General features: G+C 39.3%; 1 protein-coding gene across 3 annotated transcripts in view; it reads right to left on the bottom strand.

The window, feature by feature from the left end:
• Positions 1-25055, bottom strand: part of si:ch211-45c16.2 (mitogen-activated protein kinase kinase kinase 13) — a 58418-nt gene that overhangs the window by 31754 nt on the left and 1609 nt on the right. For 2 of the 3 annotated variants that reach the window (XM_007230426.4, XM_007230428.4), the window contains exon 2: positions 9413-9501. The gene's annotated coding sequence lies outside the window, so the exon portion shown is untranslated. Of the gene's footprint in view, positions 1-4662; positions 4692-9412; positions 9502-25055 lie in introns of all 3 variants that reach the window. The other variant, XM_049484852.1, reaches the window with a different exon arrangement.

Below are 25055 nucleotides of genomic sequence, written 5' to 3'. Positions count from 1 at the left end.
CCAAATGTAAATGAGGGTGAATGTGGTTAGTGGGCAGTGAGTGCTATGAGTCACATAAGCAATGATTCTGCAGTGCTCTAAAATAGGACTGCAGACACGCAGAAGACTAGAGAAAAAGAAGGATGCTCAATGTGTGTGTGTTGTTCTAGCATTCCTTAGGCATCAACCTCTAAAAAACGCAAACAACCACCAAACCCAAGCATTCGTGCACAAGAACATCATACCAACTGTGAAGCATGGTGGTGGAGATGTCATGGTTTGGGGTGGCTTGTTAACAGCAGGATCTGCCAAGCTCTTTATCACCATATACTGTAGATACACTATAAATTGGTTATTGAACCAGAGGGTGCTAGAGGAAAATTTGAAACCATCCACCCAAAAATGAAGCTGAACCTTAGCTGGACCATGATGTATGACAAAGATCCAGTAAATCCAACAGGGAATGGTTCAACAGATAAAAATGAGAAGTTCTGGACTGATCAAATCAGAGCCTGTATGTTAGTCCTATTGAAATTATGTGGGTGGTTTGACCCACATTACATAAGGTGAAAGAAATCTGCATGGAGGAGTGAGAAAAACATCCCCCCACATGAAAAGTCTAATTGAGTTTATTACACCCAAAATGGAGAAATAACAGACAAATAAGGGCATATGGTGTCCTAACCTTCTGTTTGCATTGGATCACTAAGGTTGACAGCATAGTGGATAACACCATTGTCCCACATAAAAGAGTCTTCCCATACTAGGTAGGAATTCCACTGTCATGACTGCATGGATAAGGCAAAAAATGGTCTATTTTTTATAGTTGTTAATACAAACTGTATGCTAAAAAGCATTAAAATATTTTTTTCACACCTTTCAAGCTTTAATACTCTATTATTCAATCACTTCATCTATAGATTTAAGTTGTCTTAAAATGCAAAACCTTTCTAAAATCTAACAAAGAGTTCATAGTTGTTTTTTGCCCCAGGAATTCCATTTCACTGCAACCAAAATCATTATAATTCACTCAAATCCACACTTTTTTCACCACACCTATATAAAAAAAGCGAAAAATCTGTCCCAGAAGGTGCAGCAAGAGAGGAACAGCCAAGCAGTTCCCAGCTCGGCCCTTCAAAACACCAAACAGTGTAATAACAGTCTTTATCCCAAGCCTAAGCCTTGAGTCAACAGAGCACTAAACAATAGGCTACCCCACCAAAGTACAGTTTTTCTACTTTATGGGCAGAACAAAGTGAAAAGCACACAGCAAATATGGTCAGAAAGTGTGTGAGAAAAAAGGACACAGACGGAGAGAGAGAGAAAGAGAGGGAATGGAGATATAAAAAGAGGTAGCAGTGCTTTCTGACTGATATGAGAGCAGCTCGAATGGGAAAAGGTCCCAGAGCGACTACAAAGGACACAAGAGGAGCCGGCTCCATGTGAAGAGCGCCGCGAGCGAGGGAGTGAGGGAGGGAGGGGCTGAAAAAGAGGAAAGGGGGAAGAGAAGAGCAAGAGGAGGAGGAGGAGGAGAGCAGCCACACAGCTGACCAGCTGCTCCCCTTTTAACAATTGGTACTGAGCTTTCAAACCAACACGCACATAAAAGCCAGCATGCCGACAATCAGCCACATCACAGAGGCCTGCTTCTGACATACATTTCTATGAGACAGAGGAGAGAGGGAGTGGGGAGAAGAGATAGAACACACAGGAAGAGAAGAGTGGGTACACACATACATAAACACACCGTGCAAAGGTGCATGGGTCCTGTTACTATTAAACATGCTAATATACATGTATGTACTGTACAAGTTAGACCAATATTTGCTTTGCAAGTATATCATCTCTGTCCTGCAAAAAGTTTGTATTTGCATTTTTTATTTATTGACATTTTATTGTCAAATCAGTGCTGTAATATAACCTTCTGATATAACTTTCTCTCAGCCAAGAGCAAGATCAGGTTAGAATTAGTTATTAATAAGGTCAATAAAATAACTGACACAAAGCAAACTCCACTATCTGAGCAGTGCAGATGGTAATCTGAGAGAAAATCTATTGCACTAATACAGGTTCCTGCACATCCCCTTTACTGCTCTTCTTAGTTACAGAAATCAGGCTAAAAAATAAAAGGTTCCACAGGCTAAAACATTTTTTTAAACGGAAGGAAAAGTATTAACTGATGTTTTTAACTATCTTTTCTATTGGCATGTTTGAATGTAGATGTTAGATGCATTAATGCAATGACAGACAATAAAGTTTTGAATCTGAATCTGGCAGCTGATTTATATGATATTGATTTAAAATCACATTAGCAAAATCTCATGGACCATTAGAAATGCTCCAAAATAACTCCAAAATGTTTTTTATTGACATCCAGTCATAGTTCTAATGGATTTTTCTTTATTTTGTAATTTGCCCTTTTGGGTCTCTGGAAAAAATAAGAGACCACTTAAAAACGAGGAGTTTCTTTGATTTTATCAAACTGACAATCTCTGGAATATGATCAAGAGGAAGATGGATGATCACAAGCCATCAAACCAAGATGAACTACTTGAATTTTTGCACCAGGAAAAGTTCCAAAGATCCAAAAGCAGTGTGTAAGACTGGTGGAGGAGAACATACCAGGATGCAGGAAAACTGTGATTAAAAAACAGAGTTATTCCACCAAATTTTTTCTTTGAGGTCTGAAAGTTTTCCATCTTTTTTGTTATTTCAGCCATTTCTCCTTTTCTGCAAATAAGTGCTCTAAATGACAATATTTTTATTAGGAATTTGGGAGAAATGTTGTCCAAACAACAACACTCATTTTGGTCAAACATAAACCTATAAATAGCAAAATTATAGAAACTGAAGTGAAACTGAAGTGGTCTGAGTGTATGTATTAAACATGCCAGACCATATATGCAATAAAAATGGTCTAAGCCGTCTAATCTGTAAACTTAAACCTTAGTAAGCTCAATGACTAAACAGCAAAGCTGTTTTCTCTGGTTGTCGTACAAACTCAGCCCAGTTTTGTTCTAAAAAAAAAAAAAAGAACATGTACACACTGGGCCCACTAGCTAGCTTTTACTGCAGCCATTTACTAGGACCACTAGATGCTCTGATCTGGTCTGGTCTAGTCTAGTCTGGTCTGGTCTAGTCTAGTCTGGTCTGGTCTGGTCTGGTCTAGTCTGGTCTGGTCTGGTCTGGTCTGGTCTAGTCTAGTCTAGTCTGGTCTGGTCTGGTCTAGTCTGGTCTGGTCTTCATCTCTATTTCTTTTTCCTTCTCTGTCAAGCTTCATCACCCCTCCCTCTGTGGCCTTCTTGGGCCCTTAAAAACCTCTAGAAATGCAGAAAAATCAATACTTCACATTGAAGGGTCCATTAGCAGCAGGACCGGGGCTGAAGCCTCTCTTTTCACTCACGGGACGGGGGGTGGGTGGGAGTGGGCTGAATCAGAAGGAAGCTCAGATAATACTACAACGCTTGTCAGGTCTGTATCAGATGTACAGTGGATGATGCTGTGGTTTCATTGCCATAGATCACAGCAGTTTTATTCCTGGCAAAACGTGAAAGCACAATTGTGAGCTGCTGATGTGACACATTTAGTGATCATTTTTTAAATGATGCATATGTGGCGGAAGAATGGTTTGGCTGAATCAAAACACCTACAGAAAACTCACTGAGGAAGCTTTCACAGTGATTGGAGAGCAAACAATAAACAAAGTAAAGATTGGTCAGATGGTTGTTCTCTATACACCATACAATAATGTGTTAGTTTATGTGATCATTTAACAATGTTTTGTGTAGCTCTGATGTCTGCCGTTCTGATGCTGAAGCTATTTATACTGCCTCTCTCGCTAACTCTCTCTCTTTTCCCTCTCACTCGCTCTCTTTCTCTTTCTCTCTAAACCGCTTGCTGCCGGGATGGCGTTATATAAACACGCTTAGCAGAGGAGGCAGAGCCGAACGTGAACTGAGCTGCACCAAGCCTCCATCACAGCAAAAAGAGAGAGAGTGGAAAAGAGAGGAAGACAAAATCGAAAGAAAGAGAAGAAATGAGAGACAGAGCAGGACAGAGCAGGATAGAACTGGATCAAGGAATGGCAGAGAGCACCAACACATCTAAATATGTGTATATTTACATTTAATACACATGAACTCTATTCTCCACACACATAACACAGGCGGTACCGTGTGCACAGAGGCCGTAGTGTGTTCTACCCTTGCCGGCCCCGCTGCCTGTCCTTCAGCAGAGGGCAGCGGGATGAGAACTACTGCATCAAACCCCAGCATCACTGGCTGAGCCAAATATAGCACAGCCACGCACACATGCAGGCAAGACTGCCGGCTATGCGCCTTACCCACATGCACATTCATTCACCTTTCCTAGTTGAAATGACTTTGGAATGAAGGCACAAAATACACGAGGTAAATGACATGGATAACTCCACTATTTCTATTTCGTAATTCATTGTAAACACTGTTTCTATAATTTTTTATCCACGCTTCTGCTCTAAAATACCTCCTTTTATCCATTTCAAAGGTTCGTTAAAGAGCGATTCACTAAATCAGACATGTTACAAGCTGAATAATACAACATACAGAAATAAAAATGCTGAAATATATAGCTTAAGGGGTTCTCTAGGACTAGACCCGCTCTAAAACACACATACGTACATAAACAGAGCAGGAGATTACTCACAGCTGAAGGAGCCGGGATGCATGGTCCTGCTTCAGAGGGGAGACGCAGAAAACAGCCGATAGAGAGAGGGAGGGAGGAGAGAGAGAGTGAGTGAGTGAGTGAGTGAGTGAGAGAGAATCAGAGATAGAGAGAGAGAGCGAGAGCCTGCAGTTCCCGAGCGAAAGAGTGGGCGGCAGCAAGCTGGTGCTGCTTGCGTCACACTTTTCATGAATGGAGGGGCCTAGTGACGCAGGCGTGACGCAGCACCAAACACACACTCCCTCTATCTCTGTCACACACTTCTACACACACACATAAACACAACACACAGGAGGGGGTAGGAGAGGAGGGAGAAAATGAGGGGAGGGGCGACCCAGACAAGAGGAGAAAGATTTTTTTGGGAGCAAAATTAGGCGGAGAGGAGCAGAGAGGATGCTGCTTATATTGAACGCCTTTGTGAGCGTGTCCTCAAATACATCCACTAGGGACGTGTGTGCCTGCGTTATTATAGCGTTTCTGTTTGCATTCGTGTGCCAAATGGGATTTCATTTGCACACGTGCACACGTGAGTGGGATCTCACTTATTTTTCTCTAGATTCCCCGTCTCTCTCTTTCTCTCTCTCTCTCTCTCAGAGTAGCTATTTATAACCAACTCCGCAGCATGAATCCCTGTTGTAGTGCAGCCCGAAAAACAAGCCTGATTAATAAGTCTGCTTCTTGACGTCAGAATTGGCCCTAATCATCGGCACGCAGCGGTATTTATAGAAACAGGGGGGATACTGGCTGCCCAAGCTTCTCGTTAAGTCTTCACATACTTAAAGCTGTGCCAGATTTAGCCCCGAATCCTCTCAAGCAACCCAAACACCTGCGTTATGCAAATAAACCCTATTACAACAAAAGACATGGCAGACTAAACATTGTGGAATGGAGGTCTACATTCCTGAGGGTACACGAGGAGCCAGGGGACAGGGGTTCGACGAGTTCTCCTCCAAAATATTCCATGCAGCAAGTGACAGAATGCCAGAATAATACAGGTGCCGGAACTGTCTGGCCAAGTACTTTCCCTCTGCAGCTGCTGATTTTGGATCAGCCTCGCTTTACACTGAAACCACCAGCATACCAACACAAATCTCTCAGAGATCAGCCCTGATACTTAGTTTAAGATGCTTTTTGAACCCGTGCCCTGGTATCTTCTACGGCTTCGCTTTCTAACCCTGTGTCGATATGGGCATCAAGGCCTGGCCAGCAGGCAAACATGACCCAGTTTGCAGTTCTCTAACAATCCACTAACAACTACCACCACAACCACAGCATAACAGCAACGGCTTATTTGTGATGAACAAGATGCAAAAATGAGAAGACTAGAGATATAAATATAATTTATTTTTTATTTGATTCTATTTTCTATCTAATTATGAAAGCCAATTGCCCGCTCTACATTCATATTAACTTCTATGTGCCTAGGTAGGAATGGGTGAAGACCAGCGCATGCCTCCTCCGACACATGTAAAGCTAGCCATTGCCTCTTTTCGCATTGCTACTGATGCAATATCAATATGCAGCCAAAGCACTCTAGGAAAAGCATGGCCTTCTCCACTCATCACTCAAAGTGCACAGGCATCTGTTAGCAAAGGAAAGCATGGCTCCCCAGCTCCAATACATCAGCTAACAGACACCTGTGCTGGCTAGCATCATATTTGGAGTCATGAAGTAAGATAGAGTCATCAACACACTCCTGAGGGAGGATGGCAAACTGTGCTCTCTCTATAGCTCTGTCAGTTAATGGCAAGAAGCAAGATTCTACAGTTTAATTGCTCTGGTCAGATTCAGTTCAGGAGTTGGACCTGAAATAAAACCACTTGGTTTTATTTGTTTTTTTCAGACAGGAAAAAGACAACTGAACCAAAATGCTTCAAGAAAAAACATGATGTGTCAAAATTCTCTCCAAATATTGGTCAGAGCTGTCTAGGGTGGGAGACAGAAAGTAAATACAGGAAGAAGTTCCTTGGTTCTGGACTAGTGCATATTTTTGTAGAGTTTAGAAAGAAGCATTGACAAAGACGCCATTTGTTCAGAGTTATAGTTATTATCTGAGCCAATATACAGAAACAGGTTGCACTGCACCCGCAGAACGCAAGTTTAGCTCAAACGTGAGAAGTACACCTGATAGTTAGGATAGACTGAGGTTAGATCATGTTCTTACCATAAACAAATTACTCCAGAATTGCTTTGAGACGAGACTGGAGAGAGACAATCTACTTTCAAAAGGGCTTTTGTTTTCGTCTGCATCTGAATGCAATTATTGTATTCACACTTGCCCAAACAAATCAGACCAAGGGGAAATTCATTAGTTCTCATTAACTAGACTAAAATGTGCAGGTGCTCTTGAAAGTGAAAAATCTGCTTCACCACTGTCTCAGTGGTTAGCTTTTCTAAATTCCCCACCACTGACAGTAAACGCTTTGTACAAAGAGAGGCAGTCGTGTTTCAGTTTCAAGATGAGCTCCCAGGTGTGCCATCGTCTGCTCGAGTTAACCACATCCACCAACCATGCATGAAACAAGCACTCACAAACACACTGACATACACACACAGAAACAGAAATACTGACATGCCAGACTGATACACTGGCATATAAACAGGCTGATCTTTGTTTAATTTGTCCAATAAATGCTGTTCTAGAACTGGGCAACCTTCTTTAGATGATTTTTGGGTTTTTTTATGGCTCGTTTTTGGCTCAGAATGTACCAAACTGTTTTTTGATTTGGCCATCCCTGATGGATTTATTCTTTTTTTCTGGCTAATGATGGTCTAGTTTCATTCCATTGGGTTGTAGGTTCACAGGAACAGCTTCCAAATTCAAATGCCACACCTGGAATCAGCTCCAGACCTTTTACCTGCTTAACTGATGATGGATTAACAAGGGAGTAGTCCATGGAACCTATGAAATAGCTTTTCAGATAATTTGTCCAATTTCTTTTGAGCCCCTGAAATAAGGAGGCTTTGTAGATACAGTAAATGGTTGTAATTTCTAAACGCTTGATAGGATATTTTTGTTTAACCCCTTGAATTAAAAAAAATAAATAAATGAAAGTCTACAATTGAATTGAATCTCAGTAGTTTCATTCCAAATTCAGTGTGGTTGCATGCAGAGCCCAAAATAATGAAAATTGTGTCACTGTCCAAATATTTATTAGCTGTTCAACTGTATGTACGATATTACAGCCTGCTACATTTAGTGCTTAGCCAGTCTGAAGCATGTTGGTAACTGTTTAAGGCTAAGTAAAATGTTTTAATTACCATTTTAATTTCCATTTTTTCCATTTTCCAAATGTATTGTACATGTTAGAGCCAAATACTATACAGACACACGTACAGAATATGAAGAAATTATGATTAAATGAAGAGATTCCTCCATTTTACTAAGCTCCAATCATCACTTTTCATAATACTAGCTTTTCAGGAGTTCAAGTAACATTATATAAGCAATTATTCATTTTAGCTGTATTTGTACTACAAATACAAATAAAATATGTACTACAACTATGAATAAAATAATGCCTTTAATTCTGTTTATTTATTAAATATTTGTGCATTTTTAATATCTAAATGTAAATGTAAAACACTGTTGCAGAAGTCATTGTATGGTACTGCCTGTGTACTGTGATACAGATTGTGCTGCTGATATTGACCACACTCACTAGACTGTAGATTGTGAAACACATGGCCAAACCACATACAAGATACACTGTACTGACAAAAGTCTTGATTGACGCCTGCTGCAGTTTTTTTCTGATTTTGTTCAAGTAACTGTCTCTACTGTCCATGTAAGGCTTTGTACCAGATTTTCAGAGCACTGCTCTGAGGATTTTACTGCATTCAGAGACAAAAGCATTAGTGAGATCAACCCAAGCTCATCTCTAACTCCCCAACACATGCCAAAAATATTATATGAAGCACTCTAGTAGACTCCTGGCACTAGGCAGAGTGCCAATAGTATCATGATTATCTGCTGCAGATTCATATTCTTTTGACAATGCTTCTCGCCAGGGACCAGGTGTTCACAAGCATTTGGACATACAGTGTATATAAGACTACAAACATGGCTACAAAATTGATGACCAACTGCTTGTTTTTTGCAAAACACTTTTATAAAACATTTTAAACCATATACGTATAAAAATTTCAGAATCCAAAAACAAAATTGGAGTTTGACCTCTTCTATCATGATAAATTAGCCCCTGCTGTATATTTATGTTTATGGTTATTTGCACAGGTTCAGGGTACGGGTTATGGTACAGTACATACAGCCCTTCTCAGTTTAGTATCTCAACATGAGCACACAGGTTAATCACTATCCCATTTTCATTTACATGAAAAATACAAAGTTGTGAAATAAAAGTTTGTAAATTGACCATGGAATGTTACCTTATGGGACAATTTGGGACTGGACAACATACTCCTAGCAAGGCAATGTGAATTATCAAAGTCTAAGAGAGGTCTGATAATGGGTGCCAGATTATGCAGGCATGTGCACAGGGAATACGTCACAAAAGGTATTGCCACCTACAGTGTACAGCACAGTGGATGGTAATAATTGTGATCTAGCTAGAACTGTCAGTGCTAACATGCTATGGTCAATATACAGTATATGTGTTTCACTCATCATATTGTCACTTTCCTAAATAATACAATATAAATTTTATAAACTCAAAAATTTAAGAAGCACCTACGAGTGAAAACAGACCAATAAAGAGGCGTGAATGTTTACCTGAGGGAAGGCTGTTTAGCATATCCCAAGGCTGTGTCCGGAGAAGGCTCAGATACCAGCTCCGCTTCTTCTCCTCTTCTCCACTTCACCTGCAAACAAATACACACAGGCAAGAGGTCACAGGTCTGAGGGCAGAACCCAGCTTCTCAGATCACCCGAAATCTCACTTTCCGACGGGATGGAAGGAAAAGGTTATTTTGTGTGCCTTAGTGTGTGTGTGTGTGTTTGTGTGTGTGTGTGATGCAAAGGTGAACAGAGGAGTCTGTGAGGGTTTGTGTACTGTATCAACAATGAGCTACTCAGGCTGAAGCTAATCTTTTGTACAGTGCAGAGTCTTAAACCAGGGGAATCCCAGCTCCATATATAGATGCAGGTTTATGCTCTAAATAGATGAGAATAGAGTACAAAGTCAAGAGCAAAAGGACACAAGTGATTCATAACCATAAACATGCAAATTCTGAAAAAATCTAGATGAGCCACAATTCTGAAGCCACTGTCTATAAACAGTTAATGAAAAAGGATATTAAACCATATAATTCAGCATATGGATTAGAGATGGACCGATGATTGTTTTAATGGCAGATTTCGATTGCCAATTGTCTTTCATCTCGATCAGCCGATCGCCAATACTGATGTTGGGCGGGCCAAAAAGGTGGCAGACAAACCTGGTACAGATTCCCTGTATTATGGCCACGTCTAAGCAAACACTGGGAATTTATGCTGAGATCAAATAAAGAGAAAAGTTTTACTGACCAAATAACTGCTTTTCAGAAAAAAAAATATATGTAAATAGTTATAAAATGCCAATACTGCAGGAATGGTATCCCAACATCAGCCGCCTCACAGCCTGTTTTTCAGAGTCAGCTTACTGCTTAAAATAGCCTATATTTACTGTTAAATATAAAGCTAACTTATTATTTTAATAATAACAACAATAATCTAACACTCAAGCTCAGTTCCATCTATAGCTTAGGTTGTCCCAAAAATCTAACTGCTTAAAGCAGCACTAGGTAGGATTTCCTTGATTTTCTATATTGTTAAAGAAGTTAAATTACAGCTTGAAACTTACTGCAGCGCTCCATTGAGGTGTAATAGGAGGAATAGTGGTGCTCTCATGTCTGTGCCGGGCTCCTCTGAGCTCAAACTGCGACCTGCTTTCCGACCTTTAGTTCTAACAGTTCTACAAAGACTACTGGTTCATTCTTTACAAACTAACATACAGACACTCTGGCAGAAGCTGGAAAGAGACCGAATATGTCTGTAAAAGGCAGAAAACAAGAAAGAGAAACTAATTCGCCTGAAACATTTATTACATTCTACAACTGTAGGGGGAGCACACAAGCAAAAAATCTCAATCCTACCTAGTGGAGTTTTAACACCTGAATCGGATTGGCTAAATCTGAGGACTATCAGCCAAATGCTGATCCATAGCAGATCGATCTTCCCATCTCTAATTCGGATATATCCACAAATGTCCACACACAGCTTGTCTATTCATAGTAGAGAAGTACTTCTATTAGAATAAGACTCTCTGGGCTCAGTGGTAATCATCCAACATATCTTTACAGTGGAGGATACTGACCTGCTCATTCACAGATTTCAGTGCACTAGTTTCTAGTTAAAATGTTAGCTAGTTTTCAGTTAGTGTGTTAGCTCATGGTTAGCACATTAGCTCACTATTTGCATGTTAGTTTGTGGTTGAGAGGTTAGCTCTGAATGAGTGTGTTACTTTGCATTTCATTTGAATTGGGAAGCCGGAATTTCCTGGTTCTGAATAGAAAACTTCAACTGAAACGGAAAGTAGGGAGAGCCCCACCAACCCAGAGTTCAGAATCCAAGATGGCTGCCCTCCCATATTAACAGTGGTAAAAGCAGCAGTATTATACAGTTTATTAGCATTTATTTATTTTTCTCATTAAATCAACAATACACACAGTAGTGTCCAACATGCTTGAACAAAATACTGCGTAATGTGTTATCAGCTAATATTGCTAGCAATGCTAACCTTGGGCAATGCTAACTGCGATAACAGTTTAACTGGAATGTAGCAAACTTGGGTGTTATTCCCAGGTCTGATCTCTGACATCAAAGTTAAATGAAACATAAAATTAGTTTGGAGTTATCAGGTTAGTTCAGAATTAGTAAAGCTGTTTGCTTGTTGTAGCTTGTGGTTAGACATGTTATTATAGTAATATTACAGATATATATGTCTTACGACCATCATTTTTCTAAACAATAGTAACTAAATGAATCAAATGAATTTGTATATATCATCATATCATACTGAACTGAATTTTGGATTCATTTTTTGAGAATTGGTACACCCATAGTTGCACGGTAAAAGGCAAGAGGATAAGAATTGAATATTCGATAAGACAATTTGTTTCTGATAAACAAAAAAAAACAGAAGTCATTTGTATCAATCAGAGTCAACAATATAAGCCGTACACAATAAATACAAAAAAATAAAAAAGCGCTTTTGTAGAGCAATGAATGGCAGATAACAAAGATGCCTAGTCTCATAGTAGGGGGTAAATAAGTATGCAAGCTCTAGAGCAGGGTGGGACTAATGAACAGCTGCCCATGCTGGTGCATTAAGTAAAAAAAAAAACTCTAGGGTGCACATGGGTGTGTTTATGTGTGAAGGGGAGCCTGCTGGAGACTGGGGGGGAGGACCGTGCCAAATCTCTGGCCTCCAGCCACACCCTTAGGGGCTGGAACGTTTTCCCCAGTCCCTCCACGGGAGTGACAAAGACCAGTATCCTTATTCACACATGAAAGGGAGAACAGCGTAAAATAAGCCATTACATTAAAAGTAAGTCATTTCACACATGACTGCTGCCAGTCTTTGTGATTAATGTTGAATTTCGAATGAATCCACAGTCAGATCTTCACCAGACAAAGACAGGTCCAAGACATCAGCTGCTCTAGCAAAAAACTCATCTGCTTTACTGCTCCTCTCCAGCTCACAGATTAACAATAAATCACACATAATGTTCTGCAAAATATTCAATCAAATTCATTCACACCTTTTAGTTTACTGGCTGAAATAATTCTTACTTGACATGTGCAATGAATTGTTAGAAATACAGAGAAAAGACAGTATTTTACTGTGATTGGTTAACAACAGGGAAGTCTTTGAAATGATCCTACTTTTAGGACCCATTCATAATTTAGTCATAACCTACATTTTATGGTAATTGTGACTTATAAATGCATGCATAATTGGCTTCAATGACATGTTAATAAAATGCATAGTTAGGCCGATACTTAATCAAGTGTTTTAAATAAGCAGGAAACAAATCAGCTACCCGTAATTCACCAGCTGCAGAATTAGTTCTGCTCTGATAGGCAGAGAACAACAGCAGACTAACAAAACTGACAAAAGATCAAAACTACAAGAGTATACAAATGAAGGTGATTCAAGGCGGGTTTTGAAGATCCATAAGAGATCCATAAAAGTGTGAGAGTGAAAAGTAGAAATTATTTGAAACATATTTACAAATCAACATACCATTAGAATAAAATATATCTATATACAGCTCTGGAAAAAAATAAGAGACCATTTAAAAAATATGTTTCTTTGATTTTACCAAATTGAAAATCTGCAAATAATCAAGTGGAAGATGGATGATCACAAGCCATCAAACCAAGCTGAACTGCTTGAATTTTTGCATCAGGAGTGGAATAAAGTTATCCAAAAGCAGTGTGTAAGACCTGCCAAGATGCATGAAATCTGTTGGGTTATTCAACCAAATATTGATTTCTAAACTCTTAAAACTTTATGAATATAAACGTGTTTTCTTTGCATTATTTGAGGTCTGAAAGCTCTGCATCTTTTTTGTTAATTTGACAATTTCTGTAAATAAATGCTCTAAATGACAATATTTTTATTTGGAATTTGGGAGAAATGTTGTCTGTAGTTTATGTTAATTTTACTCAAACATATACTTAAAAATAGCAAAATCAGAGAAACTGAAGTGGTCTTTTAATTTTTTTCAGAGCTGTATATATATACATATAAAAGAAGAAAAATCCTAACAGAGACTTCAAACAGAGAACACAGTTGACACTATGGTTGAATATTGACCAAAGTATTTCAAGAGCTTGTCTGCAGTAAGAGAGTGCAAATGGGTCAGCTATGTTTGCTTATATAGCATGTTATGATCCACAAACTGATTGGAATTCCAAAGGTTATCTGATTAAAAACACCATCAGAAAACTAAATACCAAATTAACAGACACACATCAACAAGTTTCAGATTCTGGATCAGTTTTTAAACCTGAGCACAGGAAAGCACAGGAAAAAAAAAAGGGATTTGAGAGTATAATGCAACATATGTGCCAACCAACCAACCAATTCCTGTCAGAAAGCCAGGGACTTTCCAGCTCCAGTAAGGGTTATCAGTCAGAGCTGTTAGCCTTTCACTGTCTGTCGTGTCCTCAGACTCTAGGCACAACAATCTACCTCAGCACTCACCTTCCTTCTCTGAGAAGCAGCTTAGACTATCTAAATAGGTCTATGCAAACAGACCATACACATTTATGTAGAACTTATGTAGGTTTTAGTCAGCTAAACACATAACTTGAAAGTATTTAAAAAACTTGAACAAATATCTGAAGAAATTGTTAATATCTTGGAAGAGTTTGGAAAACAAAGCATGGTTTCAGATTTTAAAAACACCTGGATGCCCCCATGTTCTGATAAGAGTTTTGGAGATGGGTTGTGTATCTTTATATTTGACATTGATTAGATTGTAGAATGTTGTCAGTTTGGTCAGTTGCCTTTATGGGTGCTGTTTTAGAATTTGAGTTTAATCTACAGTTATAGTAGATACACAGGAGTCTGGAGTGTTCTTATATTGTTATATGTGTGATTATAGTCTTCCTAATCCTCCTGTAAATGGTTTAAACATCAAGCTTCATGCTTTCGGTGGCTTTGATTGGTCCAGCGATCTAAAGCACTGCCACTATGATTGGGAGAATCCCAGTTCGAATCCCTTTCATGCAGCTGGCCATCAGCTGCTGGAGCCCTGAGAGAGCACAATTGGCCTTGCTCTCTGTGGGTGGGTAGATAGCGCTCTTTACCCTTATCACTCTAAAGGGTGATGTTGATAAGTACAAGGCGTCTGTGAGCTGATGTATCGAAACTGTGTCGCTGCGCTTTTCTCGGAGCGCGCTGTGATGCTACTCAGTAATGCTACATCAAAAAGACATTGAAAACATTGAAAAGAGGAGGCATGTGCTAGTCTTCCCTCTCCTTGTGTTGTGGCATCACTAGTGATGGGGGATATACAGCTAAATGTGAAATGAAAAAAAATAAAGAAAAGTGCTTTCATACTGCAAACAAATTGGACCATGGTTCCATTGATCCAGAGTGGGAACACCACTTTTTGTCAAACCAAATTTTGGTCCTTGATTAGCAAAACCTTTCACACATGCTTTTTTGGTTCAGATCAAACAGAGAAATCGAACAGTCTGGACCAAATAAGTGTGAAAGCCCTTTAAAAACATGGTTCTATATGGAATCAAAAGTGGTTCTTCTATAGCAACACTCAAAAATGATTTAAGAGTAATTGGGCCTTCTGAATATTGATTTATCAATTAATTATAAGCATGAATACCAATCAGTAGTGCACACAACTTCAGAGCCTTATTATTTTAGGTACAAATTGAATTCCAAAAGCTATAATCTGATTTACCTCTACAATACTTCACAGCATCTGTAATACTGAAGAGGATATATTGTATATTCTATTTTTTGTTTTTCTTGTAGTTACAGGCATGCTGATTCCATGCAGTCGAGTTGGCTGCAGCATCAGTGCTAGAGATACAGTTCAGTCCACCTCTCAGTCCTATTCCGGGCAGAAGGGCTGGGCTGAAAGAGAGCCAGCATTGTGCCAGCTCTGTTACACACTCTCATTACTATTTCAGCAGGAGTGGAACACACATACCAACAGCTCCTGTGTCTCTTGCATGAAACACACACACACACACACACATACACACTCTCTCTCTCTCGCTGTGTCTGATAGGTCCTGTGTCTCCTGCATGAATAAGACAGAACCAGCATCGGGCCACATCAGCTAAGGAAGGATTCACCTGACTGTGGAAAATTTGCGGTGAACAGGCCAATCAAGTGCCATCAGCTCTGCCCTGGTGCCCAGCATTTACCTCACGTGCACTGTCCCAACGAGAGGGAACAAGAAACTGAAGTTTTTCTGATGCCCTAGTCATTGATTATAGAACTAAAACTACTAGCAAACATTAAGCAATGTTTTTTTCAGTCACACAAATTTTCCTTCATTCCATATGTAGTCCATCAGCACAGTACACGTCTTTACTATTGCATTGGGAGCTATTAAGCTAATGTACGATATATAAACTACAAACCATTGAAGCAATTAGCCACGAAAAACTTAGCCTTGTGCAAACCACAATTTTAAATTCTTTCATTATGGCCACATCATCCCCACAGAAGAGACAGGCAGACTTAACATGCTAAAACACAGCTGGAGTGTTTGGTGGATTGATATGATTGGTGTAGTACATTATGTTCCAGTGCATGTTGGGAATTGTAGTGCAGATTGTAAAATATAATAGCCTACCCAAATAATTGTACAGGCTGGATTGGTTTTTGCTTTGTGTTTGACACATAGGGTTTAGCGCAAATTAATAAATTATAAAAAAAAAAAAAAGTACTACAAAGGGTTCCTTTAGCGATGCCACAGAAGAACCAGTTTTGGTCCCATAAATAACTAATTTTGTATTAAAACACAGTTATTAAAAGTCTTTAAACTTATTTAAAGGTAATTCACACATTTCTTTTACAAAACGGCTACTGGAACAAAAAATGGTTCTCATTCATAGAACTCTTTGCAGCACTTTTATTTTTTTAAAATGTGGGGTTTTCAAAATATCAGTAGTATTGATTGGTTTTGATACCACAAAATACTAAAGCAAAAAAATAAAAAATAAGCTCAGTATAACATGCACTTAATAATCCAACAACAGACAAAAAACAGATTTTGACAGTGATCCAATTTGATTATATTTATATGCTTCTGTGTAATCAGATAATGAGAAAACTCTGGGTTTACATGAGTCAGGTTCCAAACAGATTCATACTTTGCAACCAGGCAATAATCAGACAAGAGCCTGTGACGTAAACATGTTATCAGCAATTTACCAGCAACTACAGTTACTGGCATTTTGACCTTTTTACTGTTTCTAATAGTATTTGCAATATTGTTGCAAAAACATGCATCTGTCCTATCTGAGTCCATTTGCATGCAAAAAAATTTATGAATTAAAAGTAAGTGTACACGTACTAAGAAATCAGATTACTGATTAAAAGACCTTTTACATATTCTGATAACTGCAAGAATCTGATTATAATCAAATTTGAAGTACTGAGTGCATATCGTCGCTGTCCAATAAAAAAGACGTATCACCATTGTTTTTGAATTTTAGTTTCCTACATTATTTGAACAGACAAACTGTCCCTTGTACTCTGGCCATAATGTCTTGATAAACTGACCAATAGAAGTACTTCAAAATGACCTGAAAAACACTCTTTTTACACTGACCTCCATTCAAATTTTAGAAGGTTTTTTTCCCTCTCCTGGAAAGTTGTTGTTTTGGAAATACTTGTTTTTCATTGGACAGCAACGATATAAATGTATTGATGGTCTGAAATATAAAATAAAATCGATATAATGTAGTTAATGCAACATTTATTTTAATTTAGTCTCTATTTTCTGCAGTCTTATTTAAAGTAAAGTACTTCTAAATTATTGACAGTTGGTAACTTTAGTTTAATTTAAAGCAAATTTAAATTAATTCAAACTTTGATGGCAGCATAATACCAACTTTTTTAATAACCAAATTTTAAATTTAGAGCATTCTTAACTAACACACACACACGCACCAACAAGCACACACAAACATGCAATTTAACATGGATCAAATGCCATCGAGTCGCCGTGCATTCTTCAGAGGTTCAGGACAAGTAACACACCCTCTTTAGGCATGCATGAGTTGGATCCTGCACTCACGGATTGCCCTGTCAGGTCTGGAGCACAGCGTTATGTAACGCGGACTTTTGTTAACCATTCCCCAGGAGAGCGTGTCCCTATTCAGAAAGCCTGTCAGTCTACACCGAAGCCTATTTCCAAAGTCTGACAGGGAAAACAACAGCAGCAGGCACTAAATGAAACTAGGGATGAGTCCTTTCAATAATCCACAACATAGTTCCTAAATGATTGGGAGCAATTCAGATGACAGCGAGGCTTCTGAGCTGACAAGGATGTCATACAGCTGCTCCGCATCAGCAATCAGGGTTTAAAACCACAGAACTGATGTCCTAAGAGCAGCGGCGGAAGCGCCTGAGATGAATCAGGGCCGTAAGTGAGGGCGACGGGCTGAGCCAGCTGTGGCTCAGCAAAAAGGCACCTTTTTTTAGAGGTAGAGGAGATGGAGGAGGAGGAGGAAGAGGGCTGAGAGATCTGGTGAATATTATTGTAAAGGATGGAGAAAAGAGAGGAAAGACAAAAAAAACAGAGGTTAAGAAAAAAACATTTAGCGACGAATAAAAAAGAAACACTGGAGAACTGAGCAGTGTGTACGTTAGTTTTACAGTGTGTGCGTGTGTGTGTGTGTGTGTGTGTGTTCTGCGATTCTTGCTGTTCCACTCGTGTGTGTTAATACGCTTCCCATGAGGAGCTGCAGGCGGGAGTAATTATAGCAGCACACTGCCCTGTGAGGAATCGTACTGCTTCATCTGGACACAAACACAGCAAAATCCACACACACACGTATATATACTGACTGCCCTGTGAGAAATTACACAGCATCTTGATGACACAAACACAAATATTTTTACAATTTCATGAATAGAATAGCAACCAATGACTTTTTACATCAACGATTTATCTGTCCATTATAATTAACGATTCTTCGATTAATCTATCTAGGAAAAGAAACGGTCAATAGCACCATTGGCCTCCTGATATCAATGTGTAAAACATAAAATTAACATCCAGCATTTTTCTCAATTCTTAATCTCCACTCTGAAACACATCTTCCAAAAATCCCACTAAAATTAAATACAAATTTCCAAAAGCCCACCTAAAACAACATCTACCACACAGTTTAGACCAGAGATGCAGCTCAACCCTTCAGACTACTGGGTGGCCAGGATTATCCAAAATAGCCAGTATTGTGGGATGCTTTGGATCAGCTGTGGTGGGTAACTACTAAAAGTTGCACCCAAGGCTCAACAATGTGTGAGGGCAGTGAAGGTGATGCCATCTGTGTGGAACTGACAGAAAGGCTACTGTAGCACAAGTCTCAGAAATGTGTAGCAAAGGATAGAGGAATAATACCTACTGTATAAACTAGGAATGGGGCAATATATTGTATCGATTCAGTCGTATCGTATCGATAAGTAGCATTAAATAATTTTTTTTTTATGGAAACATAGGCGTGCTATATACCCTAACAACCCCCCCCCCTCCCCAAATTTGACTTACCAAGGTTACTGCTTCATTACTGCACAAAGTGGCAGTAATGTAATGAATAGTGTAAACCTGCAGTAAGGAGTATTAGTGAATAAAAATCTGTGAAACTGATCTATAAATCTATAATTCTTGCTATTTGCTTATTTAGGAGTATTATATTATCTTTAGGAACAAAGTTGCTCTATTGTAGAGAACCTGTCTATATCAAGTATTGTGATATCATTGCTATCGTGGGTAATATATCGTGATAATATTGTATTGTGAGATCTACTACAGACACACAGTGTATTACACTCTGCTGTGTTGCTAAAGACCAGTCAGAGTGCCCATGCTAATATCCTGTCCACCATCAAAGCACCATACAATGTGTACACAAGCTTAAGCCTGGATTGGACCTTGGAACAATAGAAGAAAAAAAGGATGTTCCGTGCTGGCTTCATATGAATCAGATTAAAAAGCATGCTAGATTTTATCTTTCCAACACTGGTAGTTTGATAGAAGAGTACTAGCTAGTAGATGGAAAGTAGATATGACTAAATTTGGGACAACATTTTTCAAGTATTTTTTTTGCAAATTCTGGCCATCATAGCACATCTCAGCAAAAAACACTGTAGCTCTGCTGGCATATGGAGAGAGGGGGACACAGCCTGAGCCCCTACCCAAATATAAGGCCTAATACTCTCATCAACCCTAATGAGTTTCTAAGCTTAACCCAAATCTCAAACGTGCTGCCAACACAGATCCCAAATGTCTGCTGAAGGATTATGGCTCATAATGCTGAAGACGAGTGGGAATGAAAATACAGAACATACAGAATGTGCCGAATCAGGAATTTAAACATGGACGAATGGAAGACAGTAAAAAAAACTGTATACATATATTTAATTGTATAATAACTGTACACTATTTCTAACAAGGAAGTCTAAAAAAACAGAGATAACTGACATTTTCAATAAATAAAAAGAAGCTAAATTCAGTCAGAAATTAATGGTCAATAATAAGAAGAACGAAAAAAAGTGCAGCGACTCGGTTCCGATACATCAGCTCACAAACGTCTTGTGCTGACTGACATCACTCAAGGAATAATGAGGGGAAAGAGTGCCATCTACCCACCCAGAGAGAGCAAGGCCAATTGTGCTCTCTCAGGGCTCCTGGAGCTGATGGCAAGCTGCATGACTAGGATTCGAACCAGCAATCTCCCAATCCTGCAGACCTTCGACTCAGTGGAAATTTTGTAAAGGGGATCTCTAACACATAATATTTGAGTAACTCAAAACTTTATTAAATGCTTCTCAAAAGTTATGCAGCTTACTTTTGGATAGATTTAGGTTAAGGCTAAGGTTAGAAACCAATGGCCCTCCGAGTCCACAGTGAAGAATAAGGAGTGCACTGATAGAAGTGATTTGGTCTAACGGAGCGGAGTGTAGTCCTCCAAAGCCGTACACTGGCCTGACCCTTCAGAGAGCAGAGGAGAGAGAGAGACAGCATCATTACTGAAATGTCACTCAGCAGGAAAAAGACATGCTAGAAGCCCATGGGGAGCAGGAAAGCAGGGGGAAGGGGGAAAAGAGAGGAAGGGAGGCAAGAAGAGAGAGACGGAGGGAAGGCAGAGCACACACAAACACACACACACCACTCCTCCAGTCCATGGTTTGCCTTTTGTTTGGTTTCTTCCACTTAAACGCACATTAGGAGTCACTTTGCACGCAATACTCAGCACTAATACATCAACTGTGAGTGCATACGCTTCACACTGTACACTCATTTTATTCTGATGTGAAAAGATGAATGAAATTAAAGCAGCATTGTGCAAGAATTGGCATTCCTACTTCCAAACTCCCTTTATGTTAGAAGTGTAACTTGCCCTTAAAGGACACAGTATTTCTGGACAAGCTGAGAGATACAAAATAGGTATCTGAAAGTGTATTATGTAGACTAAAATGATAATTCATGTTCATAAATTAACATTTTGCAGTTAGACGATTGCGATAGAGGCTGGAGTTGCAATGATAGAGATGCTATTCTCCCTATTACAGAAAGTAGAGCATCAAGATATATATATATATATTAGGGGTGTCACGATTCTCTAAATCCTCGATTCGATTTCATTTTCGATTTGAGGGTCACGATTCGATTCGATTCTCGATTTTCTTGTTATTATTTTATGCCTCATAAAATTTAAATAATATATTTATTATTATTATTATTATTATTATTATAAATATTATAAATATTATTATTATTATTATTATTTATTAAGATATATATGGTAATGCCATCTAGTGACTTTTTTTGGTAGCAACAGTGTGCACTATTAAAACAAGCAGTTTATCAGAGCTGTGTGTGGATGGCTGGTGAAACTGCTCATTACATGAAGCTGCAGTTCTTCATCCAACCACTAGCAGCAGCAGCACAAGCCCCGCTCTCTTCACTCAGTCACTACTTCAGTACAGCCCAGCCACGGGCTACAGAGCTCAGCCAGTCCGTTTTTACTGTTTCTGTAAACAAATAAAGGTTTTAACCCCACTAACCGGATAATACAGCTCACTACAGTTCATCTTTCAGCCCAAGCAGCTAACAGCAGCAGGTTAGAACAGCCGACACGGAGGCACTGCTCGGATTACATTATAAACAGGTCAGTTAGCGCGCTGCTAACCTCAGGATGTTTATAACTACGGAGTTTAGTGGACACACCACGGCCGCCAGGTAAGTCTTTTAAAGGCTACTGAAGACTATTAAAGGCTATTAGAGTGTAACCCCTGGCTCCCAGGGGTTACAAGAGGTTATTGAAAGCATTATTGGGGGGCAGAAATCAGTACAGGCTGGTTAGATAAGTGATGTGGGTATTGTCTTATAAATATTTACACATAACTTATATCTCTCCTGAAAAGCTTTTATTTTAGTCAGAAACACGCTTGTGTTTACTTTATCTGAGAGAAAGATGTTTTTTTAATTCAATGGAAAGCAACAGGTGTAGTCAATTATAAGTTTAAGATTTTTAATCCACCTCACTGTGATCTATAGTCAGTGTTCTCAAGTCACACTGACACACGCATTTCAGCGAGTTCACACGCTCTCACCTGCGCGCACCCACCCCTCCGTTAGATACAGATACAAAACCTGCGCGCCCAACCCCCGCCCCCCCTCCCCAGTTGGACAGATAAAAACAGTGATCACACTCCCGCCGACTGCGCTCATGCAGTGGCTATCTCTATTTAAATGAATAGGATGCGCTGTGTTGGTGCCGCGCCATTTGCGTAGCGCGCTGCGCTATTTGCGTAGCGCGCGCGGGAGGGATCGTCGATCCTCTTTTTGACTTCGATACTCGAGATCGTGACCTCATTTCGATTCGATTTCGATAAAATATCGAGATCGTGACACCCCTAATATATATATATATATATTTTATATTTTAAGATGTTAAATTGTTGCTTTAATTACAGGTGAAAGGAACTATCACCTCTGAATCAGTATTGATAAATACCAATTTTTTGCACAAATATGTAATAATGTAGCCTACCTGGTAATTTAGACTAAACGATAAGTATTTTGTAATTTGCTGCTGTGTCACGGAGGTCACCACTAGATCGTAAAACAGGCCGTGTGCAAAGCTACAGAACCCCATTAAATCCAGAGCTAAAATGCCTAAAGTGCTGAATATTTTAAACCCATACCTGATTCCATTTCACATAGTTGTAGAATGTGTAAAACTAACGTACCTCATGGACTAAGGAGAGTGATGACTTTTAAGATCACTAACTGTATACCCCTCTTGAGAGTAAATAATTATTGCTGCTGCTTCTCACTGTAGTTCAAAAGCATTTTAAATGTGGTTGATTCCAACAAAAAGCAAGTACATTTCATCTTGAGAGACAACACAGGATGATCCATTAAAAAGTTTGCCTGGAAAGGCAGTACATCGTAGAGAAAGGCGATTGGTTTTGGCCCCAAAAAACACTGATCAGTTTATAGGGTGTCAATACTAACCGAGTCTTTTGTAAGTATAAAAAAGATGGAAGCAGCCTCTAAAAATAGAGAGAGAAAGAGAGAGAGATGGGGGAGGCTGAGAAGCTGATACAGGAGAGATTTGTGGTTCTCTGTTGTCAAATCATGTAAACTATGTAAATGAAGCTCTCTATCCTTCACATATTCAAGTGAGGACTGCATTGCTTTAAAACAGAATGTATGTCATCTAGTAACTCAAAATCAAATCAAAATCAAATAATTAAAATAACCAAACACAAAAGTACTTGGTGCTTCACGAAATGTGTGGTTTCAAATTAAATAACTGGCACCATTAGATGGCAACTGCGCAGGTACAGGGTGTTGGGAATGGGGTAAATGTGCAGCACTGGAGCAGTATTTTCAGAAAGTCCTCCTCTGAATTTGTATCTGATGGTTATGCAATGGCTGTTTCATCCACTCCGCTGAGTCATTTGTAAATAGGACACATAGCAGGCTGCATGCGCGCTGCCCTGATGCTGAGGAGCTCCTCAAATCCGAGAGCGAGGAAATTCAGCCCACATACGGCACTGAGCAACAGACTGTGCAAATATTCATAACTGACAAATCATCCAGGCAACAGCTGAAGTTTCCGGTTAATATGTTTCTAAACGCACACAGTGATGAAAGGTTTGCTTGATTTATGATTACTTTACTAATGAGATTCATTTAGAACAAGACATGGGATGCATGTTCCTTTCCCATGACTTTTGCCATGTCCTATGGCAGCTAAAGAACACTTCACTGTGTGGTACCTCCTACATTGAATGTGGATGTGATTTTTGCTTGCGTCACTTGTGTGTTTGCACAGAAATTTCTAGCTAGACATCACCAGTCACAATCATTACCACCGTTAGCACTGTCCACTGTGGATGGTAATATATTCCATACTGTATTAGCAGTACAGATATAACACTGTCAGAGTCAGAGGATGTGAAACGACTGCACAACTTGGGATGGCCCATCCATCTGCAACCAAACTATCAGGCAACATCATCACGCTCTTTTGTCATGAGTGTTCAACCTCAGTTAAAAGATAATACCTCACCATATATACATGTGTAGACATTCCAAATCCATCCCTTGAGGTAACACTTCCTGATGAACTTACATAATGCTATCCAGTGAATCCCATTTTGGCATGTCAGTCATGTTAAAGCATGTTAAAGGGCCTTGCTCTTGGGCCACAGTGGCCAAAAGTGGTCTTATACTAATAATTAATAGATTATAATTTAGATATATCTCTATATACACTGCCTGGCCAAAAAAAGTCTGCATCTGGATTTAACTAGCTGGTTTAGCAACAGTATGTGCTGAAAGAATGAGGTCAGCTGACTACCTGAATAAACTGAATATAGACCAGGTTATTCCATCAATGGATTTTTTTCTTTACTGATTGGCACGGGTATATTCCAAGATAACAATGTCAGAATTCATGGGGCTGGAATTGTGAAAGAGTGGGGGGTTGGGGAGCATGAGATCATCATTTTTACACATGGATTGGCCAACACAGAGTCCAAACCTTAACTCCATTGAAAATGTTTAGGATGTGCTGGAGAAGGCTTTGTGCAGCGGTCAGACTTCAAGATCTTGCAAGATCTTGGGGAAAAATTTACGCAACACTGAATTGAAATAAATCTTGTGACATTGCAGAAGCTTATTGAAACAATGCCACAGCGAATGCAAGCTGCTATTAAAGCTAAAGGTGGTCCAATATAATATTTAGTGGTGGCGCCTTTTTTTGGCCAGGCTTATATACTTAACTTATACAATAATTTATTATGGAAACACAGTTTTTAATTCTCAATTTAACTGGGTACTGAAGAAAAAATGGCAGACAATGTCCCAGACCAGGAAACACATATCATGCCCACAAACACACACAGCCTACTGTTTTTAGGCCTATTGGAAATGACCTGTAACTGCCCTCTTCTCTAGTCTCAGCAAACTACAGATGGACAGCAGACGGACAGACAGCATCTCGTTACTGTCAGCAGTGGGCACTTAAAAGCCCAGTGCTTACCACACCATTCAACCCACATCCAGATCCATCAGTGATATCTGCCCTTCAGAAGGCTGACTCAAAGGCCAGAGAATCAGAGGATCAGATGGAAAATCTC

Source organism: Astyanax mexicanus, chromosome 11 (genome assembly GCF_023375975.1).
Source record: "Astyanax mexicanus isolate ESR-SI-001 chromosome 11, AstMex3_surface, whole genome shotgun sequence".
NCBI lineage: Eukaryota > Metazoa > Chordata > Actinopteri > Characiformes > Acestrorhamphidae > Astyanax > Astyanax mexicanus.
Note: the sequence above shows the minus strand (reverse complement) of the source record. Positions and strands in the feature narration are given on the sequence as shown.